The sequence below is a fragment of the Coregonus lavaretus genome, assembly GCF_964263955.1.
Source record: "Coregonus lavaretus genome assembly, contig: HAP1_SCAFFOLD_2730, whole genome shotgun sequence".
Classification (NCBI taxonomy): domain Eukaryota; kingdom Metazoa; phylum Chordata; class Actinopteri; order Salmoniformes; family Salmonidae; genus Coregonus; species Coregonus lavaretus.
The window spans coordinates 19,505-28,788 of NW_028166663.1; positions in this window are offsets into that span (position 1 = coordinate 19,505).

The following is a 9,284-nucleotide window of genomic DNA, read 5'->3' on the forward strand; positions in this document are numbered from 1 at the left end:
GAAAGCTGAAGTCACTTGTCCCCACCCAAAAAAGGTCTGTAACACCATAGGCCAAAAGGGTGACTGAAAATGAGTGAAGTACACATAGCCGCGGGAATTAGGGGTGCTGAGGGTGCTGCAGCACCCCCTGATAAATCACAATAAAAATAAATAATAATAATAAAAAACAAAATGTTAACCTGTTTGTGCCGAAGCATGCAGATGGAGCGAGTGACACAGTCAACGAGCTTCGCTGGCTGTGTGTCTTGTGATGGGTTGTAAATCATTATGGGCAGCAGAGCAACTTGCTTTGTGTAAATATAACATATTTATTGAAATAGGCAATAGCAAATAGGAATATAGGCAATTTACTCAATGTCAACCATGCACTGCCCTGCTGTGCGCTGCCTGATCCAATTCTGATCGGAGTAATTGTTTGATATTGTGATTTTAGTTGCTGAAATCTATATATTCTGGTTGTCCAATTAATTTTTTGACTTGCCCCGGACAAGCGGAAAAACCTTAATGTCGAGCCTTGGAAATTATAATGGACCTACATTTACAGTCTCTTCACTCTGTCCAGCTTCCTAACCGTCATTGGAAGGAAAGCTAGACAGTCAGGGAGCATGGGGAAATTCCAAAAGCAATGGATAGAGGACCATTTGTTGCTAATTTTGACGGCGAGGAAATATAATCAATTTAAAGTGAGGCCTTCCGGACCTCGTGGAAGACCGAATGCGGCACTCCTGCTCTAATGATTTAGTACAGGGTTCCCCAACTGGCGGCTCGCGGGTCTACAAATTATTTGTAATTATGTTCCGGTCCCCTGACCATCTGTTAAATAAAAAATCAGCCTGCGACTGAATCTAATAACACATATGGAATCATGTAGTAACCAAAAAGGTGTTAAACAAATCAAAATAGATTTTATATTTGAGATTCTTCAAATAGCCACCCTTTACCTTGATGATAGGTTTGCACACTCTTGGCATTCTCTCAACCAACTTCATGAGGTAGTCACCTGGAATGCATTTCAATTAACAGGTTTGCCTTGTTAAAAGTTAATTTGAGGAATTTATTTCCTTCTTAATGTGTTTGAGCCAATCAGTTGAGTTATGGCAAGGTAGGGGGGGTGTACAGAAGATAGCCCTATTTGGTAAAAGACCATGTCCATATTATGGCAAGAACAGCTCAAATAAGCAAAGAGAAATGACAGTCCATCATTACTTTAAGACAGTCAATACGGAAATTTCAAGAACGTGAAAGTTTCTTCAAGTGCAGTCGCAAAAACCATCAAGCGCTATGATGAAAATGGCTCTCATGAGGACCGCCACAGGAAAGGAAGACCCAGAGTTACCTCTGCTGCAGAGGATAAGTTCATTAGAGTTACCAGCCTCAGAAATTGCAGCCCAAATAAATGCTTCACAGAGTTCAAGTAACAGACACATCTCAACATCAACTGTTCAGAGGGGACTGTGTGAATCAGACCTTCATGGTCGAATTGCTGCAAGGAAACCACTACTAAAGGACACCAATAAGAAGATGAGACCTGCTTGGGCCAAGAAACACGAGCAATGGACATTAGACCGGTGGAAATTTGTCCTTTGGTCTGGAGTCCAAATTTGAGATTTTTGGTTCAAACTGTTGTGTCTTTGTGAGACGCAGTGTGGGTGAACGGATGATCTCCGCACGTGTAGTTCCCACCGTAAAGCATGGAGGAGGAGGTGTTATGGTGTGGGGGTGCTTTGCTGGTGACACTGTCAGTGATTTATTTAGAATTCAAGGCACACTTAACCAACATGGCTACCACAGAATTCTGCAGCGATACACCATCCCATCTGGTTTGGGCTTAGTGGGACTATCATTTGTTTTTCAACAGGACAATGACCCAACATACCTCCAGGCTGTGTAAGGGCTATTTTACCAAGAAGGAGAGTGATGAAGTGCTGCATCAGATGACCTGGCCTCCACAATCCCCTGACCTCAACCCAATTGAGATGGTTTGGGAAGAGTCGGACGGCAGAGTGAAGGAGAAGCAGCCAACAAGTGCTCAGCATATGTGGGAACTCCTTCAAGACTATTGGAAAAGCAGTCCAGGTGAAGCTGGTTGAGAGAATGCCAAGAGTGTGTAAAGCTTTCATCAGGGCAAAGGGTGGCTATTTGAAGAATCTCAACTATTACACATATTTTGATTTGTTTAACACTTTTTTGGTTACTACATGATTCCATATGTGTTATTTCATAGTTTTGATGTCTTCACTATTATTCTACAATGTAAAAAATAGTAAAAATAAAGAAAAACCCTTGAATGAGTAGGTGTGTCCAAACTTTTGACTGGTGCTGTACAACAGAACAAAGTGCTGAATTACTAAGTAATGCTATGCTTCCTTTATTTCTACCTAAAGCTGGTAAAATAAACTCAATTTATAACAGGGCATGTTGTGACAACACAAATGTTGTCTGGCATCTTCTTGTTGGCACAACAGATATTCTCTTATTTTGTACTGTTTGTATTTACTTCCTCTGTCTTAGCAAGAAAAGGCTGGGCTGTTCTCAGATCTGTTTGTACTGTCTTGCCAAATCATATGGTCATTGTCATGCCAAACATAGTAGCCTACCAACCAAAACATTTCCTTCACTATTACTCACATTAATATTCTGTCTCATTAGAATTTATGACTACTGTCTTTACACATCAATCACGCCATCATGTACTGTACGTCTTTACAGTATGAAACCAAACACCAACTTTAATTAGTGTACTGTACACACCCTGAAACTGAGAAGACGGTTTCCTCTGACAATAAAGTGTATTTCAATGAAACTACCGGTACCAATTGTATTGACACATCCGCTATATACCTAAGGTATTGTGAATAGTATGAAAGCATCACTTGGTTTTGTAAGAGCAGGTCACCTGTCTCTGTTCTTTAGGTTTTCTCTCTTTATGGTCCAAAACCATCTATTGTGAATAAAGGGGTCACCTTACGATGCAATACACTACACTACTTAACAAACGAGTGCTATTGTCCATTTTTGACATGAGAAAATGTGTAACATAAGTTGGCTTACAGGAAAGACACACCTCACATCTGAGGAACTACAGGGAACCTCACGCTACTGATCTAAGGACATGCTTTCTGTCAGTCTGAGCCATAGCCTACACCCTTGTGCTATGATTAGACTTTCTATTGACCTAATTAAGAAAATGTTTTTTCTCTTTTTGATTTTTCCTTTATGCCTGACATTCAATTAGTTGGGTCGTTCCACCAATTCATTGCCTTTTGAGAAGTGTAACTTGGTCACCTAATTTTTACATTCAACATTCAACTTCATAAAAACACATAAAAACACATTTTCCCATCTCAAGAGGTTAAATCAAATGTAATACTATATACTAAGTGCCTATTAAGTGCCAAATAAAGTAACAAGGTTGACCGTGACAGGGTTAACAATTTCATCTTAAATCAGCCATCTACTTTTACACTATGATTTCACTATTAGATGTTCAATGTTTATTTTGAGAGAAAAATATATATTTAAAAATGAAAAGTTTCACCATATTAAAACCAGAGACATTTGGAGAAATGTTGGGGTTAAGTGAGTTAAAATCTTCCTAGAAGTCACAGAGGATGCACGGAGGGACATGTCAAAATGCTGAATTTTGCCACTAGCAAGTCAGATTAATTGAATTCTATATTAAAGGGCATTTCATTTCATTTAACAGGCTTTTAAAATTCAATATTGACGCACAATTTCTACTAATATCAAATGGACGCAAAAGGCACTAATTTGGTGTAACGACCCAGTTGTTAGTGCTTCAGTTGAACTATGACTAATGATACTGTCCTCTACTTCCAACACCTTGTTGATGGGACAATCTTTCCTCATATCGTAGAATCAGAGATATGAACCAATAACTCTCACTCTCTCTCCCCTCCCTCACTGCCATCTCTCTCCGTATCTCTATTTTTCATTCCCTCCTCTCCCCCCCCACCCCCCACCTTTCTCTCTCTCTCTCTTCCACTCCTTCCCTCTCTCTCTCCCTTCTTCTCTCCATGCTCGCTCACATGATGCTGGCTTTGTGACTTATGTAACGAGACAGTGACAGCTGGGGGTGAGGGACAAGCAGGGGGACAAAAGCTTTTACAAACCAGCGGAATGAGTCATTGGGATTAAGCGTTCTTTGTTGTGTGAGTTTGACAGTATGAATGCCTGGCATGCATGGTGTACAACATGATGTTTCAGACAGTGTACTGTAATAGTACTGAGAAGGAACATACTTGGAAATCGCTTTAGCCTGCTTGGTTAATGAGAACAGGTTTCAATTAGTCGTTTTTGTAGTTTTGCAGCCCCTGCAAATCTATCAGATATTTCACTATTGACACTCAAAGGGCTGTAACAAGCCTTAGCGACCAATGTTTAAGCAATAAACAATTTTCCACAGACGCAACAAGAAAGAAAAGGATGTGTTTGCTTTAGATTGGGCGTTTGAAGTTACTGAAGTTATGACGCAGTATCACTAAATGCAGCTACAGAAAGTAAGAGGTGAATGCCAAGCAGAGAGACAGAACAAAGGTCAGGGCATAATGGGTGTGTATTTAGTGGTGGGGGTCAGGTGAACACATATACACCATTTACTTTTGTTCTCCTAACAGGGAACAATGTTGACCTCATTTCAAAGGGCCTAATACAGAGCTAGGGCTAGATTTCAATTGGTTGCTCTCACACAATACACACCCATTAGCCTACATATTAAATGTATAGAACGAATGTGACATACAACTTTGCAGTTTTATTAAATTCTCCATGTGGTCTGTATTAAAGGGCACTTCATTTAATATAACAGGCTTTTAATTCATAAAAGTGTAAATATATAAAAATATATATTTGATACAATATTGAATTTGGCCTTTACTAGTATAGCCCATAGAAATGCATTGAATAACACATTCATAAATGGCAAAAAAGACAGTCAACAAATACATCATAAGGAATAAGGTTTTGAAGCGTCTGCATTTTCACTTTTCAAGTTTGAATGTAAATTATATGCCTATACCATTAATCTTAGCTTTAAAAAATTCATGATTTTTGTGTGCTTTCAATCTTAGTTTTTTGAACATAATACAAAATGTTCAAGTTCATATCAATTGGATATAGAACTCATTGAGAAGGAGGAGCAGGCCACGGCCGAGAAGGCTGTTGGCAAGGAGGAGTTCCAGGGCGAGTGGACCGCCCCCACGGCCGACTTCGCCCAGCCCGAGGTGGCCGACTGGTCCGAGGGAGTGGCATAACTCATAGGCTTACATTGGTTTACACAGGCAGCCCAATTCGGATATTTTGCCCAATTAGTGGCAAAAGAGCTGATCTGATTGGTCAAAAGACCAGTTAGTGGAAAAAGGTCAGAGTTAGGCTCCCTGTGTAAATGCACACTTGTCTGCCTGAGGTTAAATGGCTGCATTTACACAGGCAGCCCAATTATGTGAATTAGGCTGCCTGTGTGAAAGTAGCCAACGAGACATACCTCCCAAACTATTTTACACAGCAGACATTCCAGAACACATGTTTCAGGTTTCAAAATCCACATTGTTTGTTCTCTTCACTCTGTACCTGTCCACATAGCAACCCCAATTACATTTTTCGTTCTCTTGAAGAGAATGTTCTAACAACCTGTCTGAACATCATTCAAGGCAAGGTACCTCATGCCCTTATCCAACCTGATGACTTGAGAGAGAGCGAGAGGGAGACTAACAGGTACCCTGCCTCTTTAAGATAATTAGCTAGGCAATCAATTAGTCATTGTACAACTGTGTTTTCCTAAATTGAACTACCCTTCCGCTCCACACACTCTGTCAATGAGGCCAGTTGCCATGGACTTCTAATCAAAACAACGTTTATGAAATGACCATCATGTGAAATGATAACGAAACATGCTATCAGCCCTGGTTAAAAATCAATGCAAACATGAAATGTGGAGATATTCGCAGGTAAGAAACAAACTATTGTCTCTATATAGTTGATGGTCAAAAACGTTTTTATCTTAATAGTTGTAGGCCTATTATTTCCTTATATATTAATTGCCAGAAATACAGGTACGATGCACACAGAAAGCCAGAAGCATGGCTCATCTCTCCAGTGTTGATGATTTGCCAACAAGAAAACAAAAGAGAGGCGGCAGAGTTGGGGGCTCGGTCACTTTTAATGAAGAGATAAGTTAAGCGGAAAGATATTGGACCTGACAGATCTGTAATCAACAGACTACTTATACAGTACCGTATTAGAACATTACACAATGGAGAAGAGGAGAGCAGGGAAAGAGAAGAAAGGGAACCAGCCGCCCTTCTTTCTCTCTTTCCTTTGCTCTCCATAGTTCAGCTGTTAAAGCACCAACCAGTACAATCAACAATCACTGAGTGACTGTTCAGTGCCAGTCTCTTCAACTCCAAGCTCCCCATCAACACAGTTTCCCTGTATGGAATGCTCTTGTCATCACTCAGAGAGAAACTGTACAACCATCATGGCTCCAAAGATGAATCTGGGCTGATCTGTCAAACTGCGGTTAAGGAGAAGCTCACCAATCGAACGCAGTAAGTTACTGTACTTTATATTTGTGTTTTCTAGCCTGGTAATATAGTCTGTTTTTGCTTTAGCCAACTCCTTTCTGTGTTCATTCATTGCCATGAAGAGTTGGCTACAGAACCCTTAAAGTCTAGGTCCAGCCTATGTGTTGTCTACACCTTTTTGAGGAAGGGACAGGTTGAGATGCATGTGAAATACTATAGTGAATCAGATTGGTATGACCAATAGTGTCATTCATGTTCATGCATTATTTACGTCAACACAAGTGACAACCAAAATGTAACCATAAGTTGTTAAAGCACCAACCAGTACAATCAATCATCACTGAGATTTTGTCTTCTAAATATTTGATTGTGTTTATTTTTGGCACCACTTATGTTAATGACTCAAAGATGGAGGCGTGGTCAAATGATTATATGGGTAAAAATGGCTATTATTATAGGTAGGCCAAGTCATGCTATGCCTCCTTTCTCTATTTCTCCGTAAAGCTGGTAAAAGAAACTCCATTTATAACGGGGCATGTTGTGCCAACACAAACGTTGTCTGGCATCTTCTTGTTGACACAACAGATATTTTCTCTCTTTTGTACTTTTTGTATTTACTTCCTCTGTCTTAGCAAGAAAAGGCTGGGCTGTTCTCAGATCTGTTTGTACTGTCTTGCCAAATCATATGGCATCTCAACACAGTTTCCCTGTATGGAATGTTATTTTCATCACTGAGAGAAACTGTACAACCACCATGGCTCCAAAGATGAATCTGGGCTGATCTGTCAAACTGCGGTTAAGGAGAAGCTCACCAATCAAATGCAGTAAATTACTGTCCTTTATATTTGTTTCCTAGCCTGGTAATATGGTCTGTTTGTTCTTCAGTCAACTCCTCTGTGTGTTCATTGCCATGAAGAGTTGGCTACAGAACATACAGTCTAGGACCAGGCTACAGTGGGGGAAAAAAGTATTTAGTCAGCCACCAATTGTGCATGTTCTCCCACTTAAAAAGATGAGAGAGGCCTGTCATTTTCATCATAGGTACACGTCAACTATGACAGACAAATTGAGAAAAGAAATCCAGAAAATCACATTGTAGGATTTTTTATGAATTTATTTGCAAATTATGGTGGAAAATAAGTATTTGGTCACCTACAAACAAGCAAGATTTCTGGCTCTCACAGACCTGTAACTTCTTCTTTAAGAGGCTCCTCTGTCCTCCACTCGTTACCTGTATTAATGGCACCTGTTTGAACTTGTTATCAGTATAAAAGACACCTGTCCACAACCTCAAACAGTCACACTCCAAACTCCACTATGGCCAAGACCAAAGAGCTGTCAAAGGACACCAGAAACAATATTGTAGACCTGCACCAGGCTGGGAAGACTGACCCTGCAATAGGTAAGCAGCTTGGTTTGAAGAAATCAACTGTGGGAGCAATTATTAGGAAATGGAAGACATACAAGACCACTGATAATCTCCCTCGATCTGGGGCTCCACGCAAGATCTCACCCCGTGGGATCAAAATTATCACAAGAACGGTGAGCAAAAATCCCAGAACCACACGGGGGACCTAGTGAATGACCTGCAGAGAGCTGGGACCAAAGTAACAAAGCCTACCATCAGTAACACACTATGCCGCCAGGGACTCAAATCCTGCAGTGCCAGATGTGTGCCCCTGCTTAAGCCAGTACATGTCCAGGCCCGTCTGAAGTTTGGTAGAGTGCATTTGGATGATCCAGAAGAGGATTGGGAGAATGTCATATGGTCAGATGAAACCAAAATATAACTTTTTGGTAAAAACTCAACTCGTTGTGTTTGGAGTTCAAAGAATGCTGAGTTGCATCCAAAGAACACCATACCTACTGTGAAGCATGGGGGTGGAAACATCATGCTTTGGGGCTGTTTTTCTGCAAAGGGACCAGGACGACTGATCCGTGTAAAGGAAAGAATGAATGGGGCCATGTATCGTGAGATTTTGAGTGAAAACCTCCTTCCATCAGCAAGGGCATTGAAGATGAAACGTGGCTGCGTCTTTCAGCATGACAATGATCCCAAACACACCGCCCGGGCAACGAAGGAGTGGCTTCGTAAGAAGCATTTCAAGGTCCTGGAGTGGCCTAGCCAGTCTCCAGATCTCAACCCCATAGAAAATCTTTGGAGGGAGTTGAAAGTCTGTGTTGCCCAGCGACAGCCCCAAAACATCACTGCTCTAGAGGAGATCTGCATGGAGGAATGGGCCAAAATACCAGCAACAGTGTGTGAAAACCTTGTGAAGACTTACAGAAAACATTTGACCTGTGTCATTGCCAACAAAGGGTATATAACAAAGTATTGAGAAACTTTTGTTATTGACCAAATACTTATTTCCCACCATAATTTGCAAATAAATTCATTAAAAATCCTACAATGTGATTTTCTGGATTCTTTTTCTCATTTTGTCTGTCATAGTTGACGTGTACCTATGATGAAAATTACAGGCCTCTCTCATCTTTTTAAGTGGGAGAACTTGCACAATTTGGTGGCTGACTAAATACTTTTTTCCCCCACTGTATGTGTTGTCTACACCTTTTGGGTGAAGGGACGGGTTGAGATGCATGTAAAAGACTAGAGAATCAGATTGGTATGTTCATACAGTACACTATTGTGGACCATTATTTAGATCAACTTAAGTGACAACGAAACTGTAACCATAATATTTTGTCACTTATGTTAATGCCTCAAAGATGTAGAGGTGTGGA